A 16,591-nucleotide genomic window follows, 5' to 3' on the forward strand; every position below is an offset into this window, starting at 1 on the left:
CTCAAGCAACCGTCAACTTCACTCATCCGGCATCTACCAATCCCCCATAGGTGCCAGATACCAGGGGTTTTACTGTGTAATCAATCTGACATTCCTCTTATGAAGACTTTCATTCTAGCCTCTTCCCTCCTAACGCTTTCTTTTAAAAAACAAAATCAGAAGCTGGAAAACAGAAATAAATAGCAAAAATAAAATAAAAACCTAGAAATATTCAGAAAGTCAGGAAGCATCTGTAGAGAAAGGGAGAAATGAACTTTCATCTGAGTTTAGAAAAGATGACAAGAACCTGGAATGTAAACTCTTGTTTTTCTCTGTCTACACCTGCTTCCTAACCTTATAATTTCTATTTTTAATTTTGCCCTCTGACCCTGATGCGGTTTCTTTTATTACAATAAAGAAACTTGTTTCTTTTTTTAAACGACGAGATTTATTAACTAAACAAACAGCACTAAGAACAGAACATGCACAGGCAGGTCTTCAAGATACAACAGCATTCCCAAGGTGCAGCATTCCCCAGATGCCACACACTCCATCTCCAATTCCTCCTGATGGTAATGCTCTATATCTGCACCCAGGAACTGTTCTCATGAAGTAGTTCTGTTCTGCACAGATTCACGGCATGGTTAGCGCAACACTGTTATGGAGCCAGCGGTCGGGACTGGGGTTCAAATCACGCGCCAACTGTGAGGGGTTTGTACGTTCTTCCCATCAGTGTGGGTTTCCCCTGAGGGCTCTGGTTTCCTCCCACTGTTTGAAATATACCGTGGGTTGTAGGTTAATCGGGCAGCAGGGGCCTTGTGGACTAAAATGACCTGTTACCTGTCATGATAATGAATATGTATGAGATGTACCAGAAGTCACGTGGTATGAGAGAGAGATAAGAACACAAGCAAGAGAACAAAGGAAACGGGAAAATAAAGCCACTGGGAGAAGTTTACCTGATAAAACTTGTGTTTAATGTTTTATTAACTTCACATTTCGGGCCACAAATGTGACATTGGCGACAAGGATGAAAGAAGCTTGAAGAAAATTAAAGACTAAACAAGATTACAGAGGTTTATAGACAACTTCAAGGTGATAAGAATTTTCTCTTTGTCTCAGTACTTTTGGGGCTGAAATATTTCCTCATGGCTGGTGCAAACGGTGACTTTCTAACACATAGTGGAATTGCTCATTTTGACCCAACGGGTAATGCAAGTACTGTAAGTGTGAAGTGGAAGGCATGGCTGGAAGAATTTGAATCCTACGCCGACAGTCGTGGCCTATTTCTAGATACCGGTACGGTTGAACAAAAAGCGCAGAGGAGGGCGTTACTTCTTTTCACTGCAGGACCCTCAGTTCGGGAAACATTTAAAACACTTTTGAATACTGGAAGAAAGGATGAGTACCGGAAAGCGGTAGATGCATTAAATGCATACTATGTAGTGACACCGAATGCTACATTTCAACGCCATTTGTTTCGGAGAACGAGACAAGAAGATGGCCAGACAATTGCTCAGTACGTGACGAGACTACGCCAGCTAGCTGTTGGATGCAATTACATGCCAGCTGATTTGGACAACCAATTACTGGATCAAGTTGTACAGCACTGCAGATCAGATAAACTCAGAAGACGTCTACTGGAAAGAGGGAGTGAGTTGGAACTCACTGATGCTTTAACCATTGCTGCTGCATTAGAGGCTGTTGAAGGGCAATTTCATACCATGACCCTGAAAGACAACTCAAGCCAGCAAATTAAGAGGCTCTCACATCGCCATAACCAGCCAAGATATACGTCGACACAGGACGTGGAGTGTTATTGATGTGGAAACCGAGGTCACTTTGGAAAAGACCCATATTGCCCGGCCAAAGGCAAAGTTTGCAGAAAGTGTGGAGGTAAGGACCACTTTGCAAAGAAGTGCAAAAGCAAGTCCAATGCAGACCAGAAGAGGAAGAGTACAACTTCCAAAGGCAAAGCCTGGGGGAAAGGAAAGTATCCTGGAAAGAAAGATACCATTCGCCAGATAGACGGTGACGATGATGATATCCAGGAGGAACAGAGTTGTTACCAATTTACGTTGAATGAAGGACATCATGAGAAGGTCCCAATGATCATTGGTGGAGTGACAGTTCAGGTCATTGTAGACTCAGGCAGAGACAGTAATGTGATTGATCGACATTTATGGGAGAAGTTGAAAAGGAAAAAGATCATCTGTACCTCAAAGAAGTGTTCCAAGAAACTGTATCCATACACAGCAACCAAGCCATTGCAGACCATTGGATGTTTTACTGCAACTGTTGAAGCTGGAGATAAGTACACCGAAGCAGAGTTTATGGTCATAGAAGAGAGGGGAGAACCATTGCTGAGTAGAAGCACAGCGCAAGACCTGGCAATACTTCATATTGGAGCTTGTGTCAATTCAATTCAGTCATACGAGGATATGAAACAAGAATTCCCCGCAGTCTTCCAAGGAGTAGGAAAGCTGAAAGGTCGACAATTGAAGCTAGCGGTAGATGTAACGGTCAAACCCAAGGCACAACCAATGCGCCGAACTCCGTTTGGACTTCGTGGGAAAGTCGAAGCCAAAATTAAAGAATTGATCGAACAAGACATTATTGAACCAGTGGAACATTCGACACAATGGGTCAGTCCCGTAGTGATTGTACCCAAACCAAAGGGTGACATAAGACTATGTGTTGACATGAGAATGGCCAATGAAGCTATAACTAGAGAACGACACCCTATACCAACAGTGGAGGAAATACTTCAAGAACTAACTACCAGCAAGGTATTCTCAAAAATTGATCTGAAATGGGGCTATCATCAATTAGAGCTGGATCCAGGTTCCCGAGATGTAACTACATTTGTGACTCACTGTGGATTGTATCGTTACAAGAGACTATCATTTGGAATTAATGCAGCTTCGGAGATCTACCAGTATGAAATCCATCGAGTGATTCAAGGCATTCCTGGAGTTGCCAATATTTCTGACGACATCATAGTTCATGCACCAACGAAGGAAGAGCATGACAAACGGTTGAGGCGTGTACTATCTAGACTACAGGAGGCAGGCTTTACCGTGAATGGAAACAAGTGCCAGTTCGGTGTGTCAGAAATGGACTTCATGGGACACAGACTTACACGGGAAGGACTAAACCCTGCAGAGGCCAAGGTGAAAGCTATTGAAGAGGCACATGCACCTCAGAACGCAACAGAGATGAGGAGTTTCCTCGGATTGGTCAATTTTTGTGCAAAGTTCATTCCTAATTTCGCTACAGTGGCAGAACCGCTAAGAAAACTAACCAGGAAAGGTGTACCATTTCATTTTGGATCTGAGCAGAAGAAAGCTTCACAGCGCTGAAGCAAAGCCTGACAGATGCAAAAACTCTCAGATATTACGATCCGGCGGCATCAACCAAAGTCATAGCGGATGCCAGCCCAGTTGGTTTAGGAGCCGTGTTGGTCCAGATGCATGATGGAGGACCAAGAATCATTGCCTATGCCAGCAGATCGTTATCAGATGTGGAAAGAAGATACTCTCAGACAGAGAAAGAAGCACTCGGACTTGTATGGGCCTGTGAGAGGTTCCATGCATATTTATACGGCATTGAATTTGAACTCATCACAGATCATAAGCCATTAGAGGTGATCTATGCACCTAGATCCAAACCATATGCCAGAATAGAGAGATGGGTACTCAGACTACAACCCTACAAATATAAAGTAATCCACATTGCAGGGAAAACAAACATTGCAGATCCGCTGTCCAGATTGGTGAAGGATGGTGGTCCACAATCCAAGTCAGAAATGGGTACAGAAACAGAGAGCTTTGTACGCTTCGTAGCTATTCAGTCGACACCGAAAGATGTGACTACGAAGGAGGTCGAGAGAGAATCCGAACGTGATCCAGAACTCAGGGAAGTAAGCGAATGCATACAGAGTGGACAATGGGACAAGTGTACTCACAAGGCTTACATTCCCATTAGAGACGAACTTTGTTGCATCGGACAGTGTGTATTAAGAGGTTGCAGATTGGTGATTCCGCAAAGATTGAGACCGAAGATCGTATCCTTAGCGCATGAAGGACACCTAGACATTGTTGGTACCAAGCAAAACCTCAGGACCAAGGTATGGTGGCCAAGTTGTGATAAAGACGCAGAGAGATTTGTTAAAACTTGTCACGGATGTCAAATCACAAGTAGGAGTAATCCGCCTGAACCGATCCGGAGTACGCAACTTCCGACAGGACCATGGATCGACGTAGCTGTTGATTTTCTTGGACCTTTACCGACGGGTGAATCAATTATGTTAGTGATAGATTACTACAGCAGATACTATGAGTACGTGGTGTTGAAGTCCACAACCACTGAAAAAACAATACAAGCGTTAGCAGAGATATTCGCAAGATATGGATTACCTGTTACATTATACTCTGACAATGGTCCACAATTCATTTCAGAGACATTTGCGGAATACATGAGGACCACAGGTATCCGCCATCATAAAGTAACTCCGAAATGGCCGCAAGCCAACGGAGAAGTAGAGAGACAAAATCAGTCCATTGAAAAACGATTGAGGATTGCACACGCTGAAGGACAAAATTGGCGAGAAGCATTGCTATCTTATGTGGCTGTCTATCGAGCAACGCCTCATGCAACCACTGGAAAAAGTCCTGCAGAAGCATTTTTTGGGAGAAAAATCTGCACAAAAATGCCAGAAATAAAGGAAATCCGAGACGACCAGGAGATGAGGGACCACGATGCTGAAAAGAAAGGTGCAGCAAAGCTGTACACAGATTCGAAACGTGGAGCCAAGTACTCAGACATCATGCCAGGAGATAATGTTCTAGTGAGGCATGAAACTGGTGGTAAGCTAGACACACCTTATTACCATCAACCCTATACTGTCGTATCCAGAAGTGGCAGTATGGTGACAGTCAAGTCTCCGACTGGAGTCCTGTATAAGAGAAATGTCTCAGGTGTAAAAAGGTACCAGTCCAGAGATACATCGAGTGAAGAGGTTGAAAGGCCAATACGAGATGCTGAAACTGAGAGACCTGATGATGTTCCAGAGGCAGTTACCAGCACTCCTGATGAAGTGACTAGAGCGCCAGAAACACCCGAAGCCGTGGCGAGCAGTATTGCCGACGCCGAGAGTGAACAACCGAGAAGCGACGACAATATCGCAGGCAGGCCGAAACAAAACCGGAAACCGCCCAAACGATACGAAGACTTTGTGCCATAGTTTTAATAAGAACTTTGGGACAGTATTTTAATCTTATATCATAAAGTGCATGTATGAGTGCAGTAGGAAGTAGATTTTATGTAGTTGAGTTATAGTATTACCATTAGTTACGATGTTTGTATGTTTCCGAGAGATATTGGTAAGTGAAGGTAAAGTTTATTTCTGATTAAAGGAGGGATGTCATGATAATGAATATGTATGAGATGTACCGGAAGTCACGTGGTATGAGAGAGAGATAAGAACACAAGCAAGAGAACAAAGGAAACGGGAAAATAAAGCCACTGGGAGAAGTTTACCTGATAAAACTTGTGTTTAATGTTTTATTAACTTCACATTTCGGGCCACAAATGTGACATTACCATACTGTATGTCTAAATTTATATTTGTTTGAACATTTCGTTTGAAATTAGTGGTACTTTTCACCCTGCTTCCAAAATTTGGATCCATTGAATTCAAAGAATTTCGCAGGCAGAATTCAGATCAGTTTGTTCATTAACTTTCTTGACTCAAATGTATTTGCTTTTGGCTGCGTATTCCAAAGTCCTGTCAAATTTGTCTGTTGTGGCTCCCATTCTACGTTCTGGTAAAAAGTCTTTCTCGTGAAACATTAGCTCTGTTTCTCTTCCCACAGACAGGGTCAGCCGAACCCTTGTAGCATTTTCAGTTTTGGTTTTGCCTGCTAATGCTCTGGGATCACATCCACTCTCATTTTATGCTGTTTCAACACTCTTCAAGTCTGCAGTTTTGCACAATTTTTCCTCCCCAAGCACAGCAATTTTGATCTGCTTAGACTCAATTTCATTGGTCCTTATATGACAGGACAACAGCCAATCATATTTTCAGTCAATTGCCTCCTGTCTTTTTCCAGTTGTTGTCTGCAATTCATTCACTTAGCACTGAACTCCTGAATTCATATCACTCAAAACTTAATGTTACCAAAGGCTTGAAACATTGAAGTATTTTGATGTACAAGTCTTGGGCTACGTTTACATTGGATTTGCACAACATTGTGGGCTGAAGGGCCTGTATTGTTCTGTAATGTTTTATTTCCCATAAATAATGCAGTAAAATCCCTGGTGTCCAGCACCTGTGGGGATTGGTAGATGCCGGATAAGCGAGTTGAGCTTGAGACTTACTCCTACCATGCCCAATTAATACACATGCCTTAAGAATACAGATTAAAAGACAAAAATACTATACTGCACTTAAGCTGAATAAACTTCACCTGCTTGAATATATAAACCTTAAAGCATTTTACTTTATTTTCAGTCACATTCTTTGAAATCTTTAACCATCACTGCATCTGCAGGTTCCTCCCCCTTCATGAAGCCGACTGAAAGATGCACAATAATATTTTCGCTAATTAACCCCTCTCCCCCAAGTTTACAGATAAAGCCTCTGACCAGGGCAATCCTTACTAAGCAGGGATAATAAGACACTGGAAGAGAGTCACCCCAACCGTGAGCGGCATCAACCAGCTCTTCATCCTGGGCGACGCCATTTTGTTCAAACACAACTTTATTCAAACAGCTGCTACAAGCAAAGCCTGACCAAGGCCCTCCACTGGCTGAATATTCACTCCCATCTTCACCAAGTTTTATGTGTTACTTCACAAGGGTGCCAGGGTTGGCATGGCGGTGAGTGCAACACCTTTACAGTGCCAGCAATCGGAACTCGCCAGGGTTCGAATCCTGCCCTGTCTGCAAGGAGTTTGTACATTCTTCCTGCATCTGTGTGGATTTTTCCCAGGTGCTCTAGTTTCTTCCCAACCTTCAAAAAACATACTGGGGGTTGTAGGTTAATGGGGGATAAATTGGGCAGCACAGACTTGTAGAGCTGAATTTTCCTGTAATGGTGCTGTATGTCTGAATTTTAAAAATATATAAAAATTCAGAGAACATTTACAAGTTCAAACTTTTATTTAATTTTTAATATTTGTTTTTGAATCTAGCAATCAATTTATTTATTTATTCATTTCCCCGTGTGCTTATTTTTGCCAGTTGCTTGAATTCTGGATAACAGGATTTTACCGTATAATCCAGAAATATGAGCTACTCTTGTAAGAATTAAATAGAACTAAATAGAAAGCCCAATTGGCTGACCAAGTCCATCTTTGTCCTTCTACCAGCAAGTGATGGTGTTTTCTTCTGGACGAGATGACTAAAACCAGTGCACTGCCCCAGAATAAGTGGTCAATAACTTGGGACTGAGACGAGAACCTTTTCACCCATGGGTAGTGAATCTTTGGAATCTCCACCCAAAAGGGCTGTGGAGGTTGAGCCAATGAATATGTTGAAGACGGAAATTGGTAGATTTTAAGATGGCAAGGTAATCCAGCGATATGGGCAATGTGGATTACTAATGGTTGGCGATGGTGCTCATGAACCGTATGGCAAACCTCGCCCTGCTTTTAGAGCTGTAATTCCCTTCCACATGCACAGTTTCCTCTTGCACATATGCCTAACACATTCAATGCCCCCAATAACCTTCACTCTTGCTACCCATACAAAATCACACACATTTTATTCCATCTCAGTGTTCCCTTGGAAATACAACCCTATTTTTTTTTGCCAGTGCGTTCCCAGATGCTTCCGCATCGATCATTCAGAAAAAGAAACCATTAAATCTTCATTAGCTCTTGTGGGAGGAATGGAATTGGGGACAACGGCGAAACATTTCAATTCCCCACTATTGCAATAGGCCCAAGGCACACACCATCACTCTCTCTGGCCCCAGACACCATCTCTCTGGACCCACACTCAGTGATGGAACACATGGATAGCAGGGACACGGTGTCAGCCTGACTTTTGCTCTCACCTGCCCAAACAAACTCATCTCCAAGAGCTAGGTCCCTGTCACAGGATCTGAGTCTTTCTGACCTGCAAAATGGTGACAACACCCCCTGCTTGATAATCCTTAAAACCAGTGCCTCACAAAGCTGTGCTCTCAGCCTGTCACTTCAATGCTTTATGTTCTTGTAACTGCATGGTCATACACCGCTCTGACTGCATCTATGTTTGCAGGCCCGATTTCAGACAATGAGGAGACAGTGTGAAGGAAGGAGATGGAGAATGTCATCGCATGGTCAGGACATTATAGGGCAGCATGGTTCAGATTTATTATCAGAGTACATAAATTACTTCACATTCCTTTTACCCACGGGCACGGCAGAATTACCACTAATTAGTAGTGCAAAAACAAACTGTACACAGCGTGAACATCTAAACAAATAAAAGAATTGTAAACAGATAATAAATGCAAACAAACTGACTGTGCAATGCAGGAAGAGTAAAACGAAAATCAATAAAGTGCATAAGTAAGAGTCCTTAAATAAGTCTCTGACTGAGTTTGTCATTGAGGAGTCTGAAGGTGGAGGGCCAGCAGCTGTTCCTGAACCTGGGGGTGTGAGTCTTGTGGCACCTAGACTTCTTTCCTGATGGCAGAAGCGATAACAGAGTGTGTGCTGGGTGGTGTGGTTCTCGATAATGGGGAGGGTTTTGTCTGTGGTGCCCTGGGACTGTGTCCACTACCTTTTGGAGGGCTTTACACTCAGGGGTATTGGTGTCCCCACAACGGACTGTGATGCATAGGCATAACAGTTAGTGCAACGCCTTCATAGCGCCAGTGATCGGGACCGGGGTTTGAATCCCACACTGTCTGTAAGGAATTTGTACGTTCTGCCTATGTCTGCATGGGTTTTCCCCAGGAGCTCCGGTTTCCTCCCACCCTTCAAAATGTACCGGGGCTTGTAGGTTAATTGGGCGGCACGGACTTATGGGCCAAAATGGCCTGTTACCATGTTGTATGACTGAATTTAAATTAAAAAAAAATTAAAAACATCCTCTTCCTCATTGTTAACAAAATACAGGAGCTGGTCACTATGGAGCAGTGTGAAGCACATCCCTGCCTGTATCAATGGTGGGGAGGTGGTGATGGTCAAAAACTCCCAAGTTTTTCACCAGGAATACAGCATCACCGATCATCTGTCCTGGTACAACCACACTGATATTACATTCAAGTAAGCGCATCAGTACCTCTACTTCCTCAGAAGTCAAGAGAGACCCAGTTAGTGCCAGCTAACTGGGCTCCAATATGCTGTGCCTGTAAGGAGCTTGTACGCTCTGCATTGGTTTCCTCTGGGAGATCCGGAGTTCCTTCCACCCTTCAAAATACAGGGGTTAATTGGGACATTTGAGCACCACAGGTTCTTGGGCCAGACAGGCCTGCTACCTTGCTGTTTTCTGAATTAAAAAAACAAATTATATTCAGCATGTATCCGATGTCTCTCACCAATTTTCATTGAAGTACCCAATTCAAATGCAACACGGGTTGGTACAGGAGTGGCTCTGGCCAACCAGAAATTGCAGAGAGTTCTAAATGCAACTCAACCCATGATGTAATGGACCTCTCCACCGTCAACTTGGCCTACATCCCGCAATAGCAGCCAGTATATTCAATGGCCTATTCCCTCCCCCCCCATCCTCTCATAATATTCTCTTCATCCCTCCCCATCAGAGAGAAGATAAACAAGTTTGAAAGCATGCACCACTCCGATTCGAGGACAGTTTCTTCCCTGCTACTTAACAGGCTATTGAACAGATCCCTCAGGAGTAAAATAATGTTGCATTTGCACAGCTTAAACTTAATTTTTTCTTTGTAAGGTTCTGCTCGTGTTCTCTTTTGCACTACCTTTTTACGCAAGGATGTTTTGATCTGCAAAACTGTGTCCAGAGTCCTTGCCTTTGAGTCCTACCAAACCTGTTTCCTCCCTCACAACAATAAACAATTCAACTTGGGTCGAGGCCCTGATGCAGGGGCTTCCATTCAAAACATTGACAATTTCTTTCCTTCCACAGATGCTGCTCAACCTGCTTTATTCCTCCAGCAGTTTGGTTTTTACGCAGGATTCCAGCATCTGCACTTTCTATCCTCTTCTGAGAGTAAATAAACCTCAATGCACCAACAAAGAAAAGTAGTCAGAGAAAAGTGAACTTAAGCAAACACTATTAATCTTGTCCGACATTCATGTCTTTCCCCCACCCCCCTTCACTGGGGGCTTTACAAGGTTTTGAAATTGCTTTTCCCAAAATTCTCTGTACAATACTGCCAGTACTAACAGGCAGAAACCATTTGACAGAGGTGCACCAAAGAAAAGGTACAAGGACTGCCTAAAGAAATCTCTTGGTGCCTGCCACATTGACCACCGCCAGTGGGCTGATAACGCCTCAAACCATGCATCTTGGCGCCTCACAGTTTGGCGGGCAGCAACCTCCTTTGAAGAAGACCGCAGAGCCCACCTCACTGACAAAAGGCAAAGGAGGAAAAACCCAACACTCAACCCCAACCAACCAATTTTCCCCTGCAACCGCTGCAACCGTGTCTGCCTGTCCCGCATCGGACTTGTCAGCCACAAACGAGCCTGCAGCTGACGTGGACTTTTTACCCCCTCCATAAATCTTCGTCCGCGAAGCCAAGCCAAAGAACAGGCAGAAAATATTGATGCAATTGTGGCTATTGACAAGAAGTAATCTTCCATTTATTTTATGGGCCACAGTGAATCTATATTAAACCTGCTGTTTGAGTGGTTTGATGAGGGAAAATCTCAACTTTAATCATAACTGCTGTAGGTCACCCAACATGCACCAATGGGACTGTTACATTCTTCACAATAGTCATCTTTCCGGGCTCGATATAGACAAGTTCTAACTATAATATGTTCTCACTGCCAACTAATTTGACACAAAGCCAGCGTTGATTTACTTAAGGCCTTTAAAACTTTCAGGTAGATGAAATGACTTCCCCATCCGCCCGAGTTGAAATAAAACATTGCTGTACATTGAACAAAGAGATTGCCCAAGTCTTCAAGGACCAGTCCTGCCTGATGAAAGATGACCAAGAGGTAGAGGCAGTGGCTCCTCCAAAGGAATAACTTCTCAGCTGAATATTTTGTGCTTGCATGCCCTGCAATGAGGAAGTTGTTGCTTGTAATTCTGCCAAGCGTTACCCCAAAAGCCCAGGCCAGTGTGATTTTGCCATGTTCTTGTTAATGGTTTCTAGTTATTTTCTCTCTCTCTCTCCTTCTTTGAAGTTTGCTACCTTCCAATCAACTGCAACCATATCAGAAATCTGTTGGGTTTTTGAAAGAACACCCCTAATGTCTCCACTACCTCCACAGCCACCACTTTTAGACTGCTAAATCCTGATCCTGTCTGTTAAAGATGAAGGGTCTTGGACTCAAAATATTAACCCTCTTTCCAGCAGATGTCGCCTGACCTGCTAAGTGTTCCTACCATTTGTTTCAGCTTGCCGTTGACTTGGTTTTTAATTTTAAAAAAAACAAGTTTTCTATTGGCTTTAGTTTCTCACTCTCCTTCATGGGTTCAGGTAGATTCTTTGTGACTTGCACCGTCAAGGTTTAGGGAACCTGTCTGCAAAACAACTAGTATGAGAATGTCAAAGAAAAATCTAGGTTGGATTTATCTTGGAAGCAACAGCTGGAAGAGTAAACAAAGAGACAGATGGAATGGTAAATCCGCAGAGGGAAAAGCAAGAGATTTCCTTTTGCAGAAGCTTACCATCGGCTGCTTAGAAACTTCCCCTCGAGACCAATTCTAAGTAAATTTCAATTATCTTTACCACGAAAGGGAAAAGAGGCAAAGTTTCCAACCAAATATTAACATAACTGTTTGAACTGCTAATAAAAGCTGTTTAAATCCATTGACAGTGTGTTGTTACAAATCTTTCTCAAGCCTGGTTTTCACAGTATTAATATCCCACACAGTCATATTTTCTAATGAAGGCATTTGGCCCATCAAGTCTATTCTGCTTCTCCAAGTGATCTCATCAATCCCATCCTTAATTTATTTCCCTGTAACCTGCATCAATTAACAAGCATCAACTTACCTCCCACCCACTTAGATCAGGCAATTTACAATATTTGAATACTCTACAAACCAAAATCATCTTTAGCATGTGGGAGGAAACTAAAGCATTTGGCAAAACCCAACCTGTCATAGGGAGAACATGCAAACTCCACATTGACAGCACCAGAGATCAGGAATGAACCTGGGCTGCTGCAGCTGACTACCTGCAGCATCAAAATGTCACCCTGTGATTAGGTGTCTATGTTCTTCCATTTAAGAAACAACTTAAGTTGCAATATTTTTCTAAATTAAATCTTAAGACATGCAACGTAAGGACTCTGCTGTTTAAAGAAAGTAGTTACCAATCTCAAGATTAACTGTTAATTTAAATTCATTTATCACATGGTAGAAGCTGATTCTGGCCTTTGAAACTCAGGCTGCCCAATTACACCCTATTAACCTGCAACCTTAACCCCTGGGGAAAACCCATGCAGGTCACAGGGAGAAAGTACATACTCCTTATTGACAGTGCTGGATTCAAACTCAGGTCACTGGCTCTGTGATATGCTGCACTAAGAACTATGCTTATAGTGTCCTACAAATCATGATGGGTGTCATTTTGATAATGTTGACAAACTGGGCATAGAAGTTGGATTCTGGAAATTATTGGGAAGTTATAATGAGACACGTGTTTGTTCGGCTGAAGTTATAGGAACCACATAGATCAGTGGTGAGTGTATCACCGTGGGAAATGTATCTTTATAATTGTTACATTTTTTCAACCAAAGCTGTATTTCTATCCCTGTGATGCACCAAACACAAATTTCAAAGCTCAAGATTTCAGGAATTCGCAGAGAAGGATTTCAGGGATTTTCTGTCCCACTTCGGTGGGAATGTCGATACCTGGGGTATGGAACAGAAGCAAGAAGTCAGGTAAACTTTTTACAAAGGACAAGGCAATTATTTCATTGTCCATAGGGTTACTTTTTTTCTCCCATATAATAAATGTATTATCTACCAAATTTGAGTTTATTTCCAAAAATAATTGAATTTGCTTTCTTATAAAATCACAAAAGTCCACTCTCTTCAACAATGCTGACTTAAATCTCCACCCATCAGGTAAATATTGTCTCAGGAACTGAATATGCCAATAAAAGTGGAGATGATATTCTACCTTTATATTCTACATTTTTAATTCTACCCTGTAATTGCGATGATATCAAAAAGAAGTCTATTCTCGAATAAAAATAATGTCTGTGTGAGTAAAAAGAACAATCTCTCTTTCTTTTTAGGATTCAGCCTGCTCCAAATAAAATATCTATTAAATTTAAATCCTTCATCAAACTTAATGTAATCTTCACTGCTTTAGCTCTCACTACTGCTTTTGTTGATTTATCCATTATTGGATCTAAATAACATTTAAAATCACCTCCTATTAAAATTATTTCCTGGGATTCTGCTAAATACAAAAATGTATCCTGTATAAAAACTTCATCATCCACATTTGGTGCATAACTGTCCAAAGTTTTTAACATAATTACTCATTGAGAGTGTGGTAGTTGAACTGAAAAGACAAGCATTTGATGTGGAGAACCATTGTCCAACTCTGTTGCACAACTGTTTGTAACATTCACCAATGGAAACATCACAAAAAATGGCATTAATCACAGGGAAGCAAATTTGACTTGAAATCCAAACCCAGAACCATCTTCCAATTATTTACAACTTTAATCAGTAGGGGCAGTGTTTGCGTAAAGCTGGGATGGAACCTCGATGTGCAAGCAAACAATGAGATGATGGAGAAACTCAGTGGGCCAAGCAATATCCGTGGGTCAAAATGGTCAGTCAACGTTTCCTGTGGGGACTCTTCACTGAGACTGAAGTGAAGCACAAGAACTGGAGATACTGGAATCTTAAGCAAACAACAAAATGCAAGAGGAACTCAGCAGGTCAGGCAGCATCCAGAGATAGAAATGCACAGTCAAAAGATAATGGACAAAAGATATGTGGAATGTGTAGTTATGATCTGTGTGATGGCAAAAAAAAGTGACTTGAAAGGAAATTTGGGAGAACAATGGACTGATAAGACTGCACTGGCAGGAAGTGACAAAGACTCAATGCATCAAGAGGCATTCTGCGTTGAAGAAATTCTATAAATCTATGGCTGAATAGTCACTTTCTCCCCAACAGTATTTGAGAAGACATGTTGTCAATGGCAACTGGACATTTACCAGTATCTTGCAGAGGACAATAAATGGATATTTGACATGCTGCCACGGGTCAGGAATTGCAGTGAATCCTTCTTAACCTTTGTTTAAGTGTCTGCTGCTACAAGGAAACAGATGTAGCACCATCTGTCTGCTCAGACCCACTGCAATAACAGGTTCAATAAAAGGCATCATGCAGTTTCAGACATTGCACAGGACTGTTGAATTATGATTTTTTTTTGTAAGGTTACATGACAGCAACCACTTACATTTATATAGCATCCATAATGCAGGAAAATATTCGAAGGTTGGTCACAGGAGGATTCTCAAACAACATTTGATATGGACCGAGCATAAAACCCTGCAAAAGGTAGTGGACAAAGCCCAGGACTTCACAGGCCAAACCCACACCCACCCCCCCCCACCATCGGGAACATCCACAGGGAGAGCAACTGTCAGAGAGCAGCAGCAATCATCAGGGAACCTCACCACCCAGCTAATGCTCTGTTCTCCCTGCTTCCATCAGGAAGGAGGTGTAGGTGCCACAAGACTCGCACCACCTGGTTCAGGAACAGCTGCTACCCCTCTACTATCAGACTCCTCAACGACAAACTTAATCAGGGAATCTTACTTTTGCACTTTATTGATTTTTTTTCTCTCTGTATTTCAGAGCCAGTTTGTTTACATTTCTTTATTTGTTTACATGTGTACGTTGTGTAGTTTTTAAATCTTACTGCCAATAAATGGTAATTCTGCCGTAGTCACAGAAGAACAAATCTCAGGGTTGTATGTACACTGACAATAAAACTGAAATTTGAGGTGGATGGCTAAAAGCTTGTTCAAAGATGCAGGGTTTATGGAATATTTTAATAAAATAGAGGTAATAAAATAGAGGAGAGATTCTACAAACTAATCCTGGAAAACAAAAGCTGGGAACGAGAGGTAATTCCGGAATTTCAAACGATAGCATCTAGGGTGAGGAATTAAAAATTTTGGTGAACACTTAATAATAGGCTTACTCTCTCATTAACCACCGGATTTCATTGCTGCATTTCAATGCCATGTTATTGTATCTTCATTTACTTAAACAGCAATGTTCAGACGTCCATCCTGTTTGAAAATTCCTTCCTAACCATCCTCTACCCATTCTCTGAAATTTTCTTCAGTAGTCAAGCCCTTGCAGATGACAGGACAATGGTACAAAAACTTTCTTTCCCCCATGCCACCAGTGTTCTGTCATAAGGGATTACCATATATTTCGTTGTACAAGGCGACCAGCAGATAAGTTGACCCCTTTTTTTTTAAAAAAAAGTCTCATTTTAATGGTTTTATGGTAATACCCAGCATGGAAGTTGACCCCCATTTTCTGTCTCTCCGGGCCTCCCAGCAACCACCCAAAATTTTTTAAAACAGCCAATTGCCAAGTAACAAAACTGTAAATTGTCATAAGTAAAAAAAAACAGTAAAAAAACCCCTCATCCTACCGGGCAGGAGCGGTGACTTCTGGCTCCCAGGTGGGAGTGGGGACCTCATGCTCAATAACTGTAGAATGTCTGGGTGGGTTATGGTGGCGCCAAGCAGTGGGAAGGTGTTGGGGAGGTGCTTACAAGGTTGATTAATACACCGAATTGGTGATTCCAGGGTCGACTTGTATGCCGAATTGGCATCAAACAGTTTTTGACCTGAATTTAAGATCTTAAAAGTATATCTGGCATATTAGTTGACCCCCACTATTTTGAGCAATTTTTGAGGATTTTTACGACTCAACGTACACCGAAATATACAGTAGTTAAGGTGAAAATGTTGGCGCCGCACTAACCAATGGCCGTCATCCCATGTGACCTCCTGCATGTCGGGGAGCAGCGTGAACGCTGGCCAGTTGGAGGCTGTGTGTGGGTGTGTGCGTGCATTTCGCATAGCGTGCACGCTGCAATACTGTGTTATTAAATCCTCCAAACAAGCATCCGTTCATGCTCAACATACAGATGAAAGTTAACAATCTTCAAGACATAAATCAAAAACTGAAGTAGTAATCTGTCTGCCTGGATGAGTGTGGCTTCAATAACTCTCAAGAAGTGAGAATTTTTATGGAAAGGTAAATTACCGTGGATAGCATTATATAAACTTACTTGGAAGAATGCGTTAGGTGGGCTTCAATTACCCAATTTTCAAAATTATTATGAAGCAGCCCAGTTGAAATTTATTAGTAGACTGATGGATTTGGACCAACCCCCGAGTTGGACTAAAGTTAAGATGGCTTGTATTTCTGATGGAATGTAAATTTGTTGCAGGAATAT

At 42.1% G+C, this 16,591-nt stretch overlaps 1 protein-coding gene and 1 long non-coding RNA gene across 6 annotated transcripts in view; both read right to left on the reverse strand.

Moving 5' to 3' along the window:
• Positions 1-16,591, reverse strand: part of LOC138763077 (copine-9-like) — a 461,486-nt gene that overhangs the window by 179,397 nt on the left and 265,498 nt on the right. The window lies entirely within an intron of this gene.
• Positions 12,819-15,470, reverse strand: LOC138763079 (uncharacterized). Its single transcript, XR_011357309.1, has 2 exons — positions 15,314-15,470; positions 12,819-12,990 (listed from the first exon to the last, which is right to left on the reverse strand). It is a non-coding gene; the product is annotated as an uncharacterized lncRNA (long non-coding RNA).

The sequence above is a fragment of the Narcine bancroftii genome, chromosome 5, assembly GCF_036971445.1.
Source record: "Narcine bancroftii isolate sNarBan1 chromosome 5, sNarBan1.hap1, whole genome shotgun sequence".
NCBI lineage: Eukaryota > Metazoa > Chordata > Chondrichthyes > Torpediniformes > Narcinidae > Narcine > Narcine bancroftii.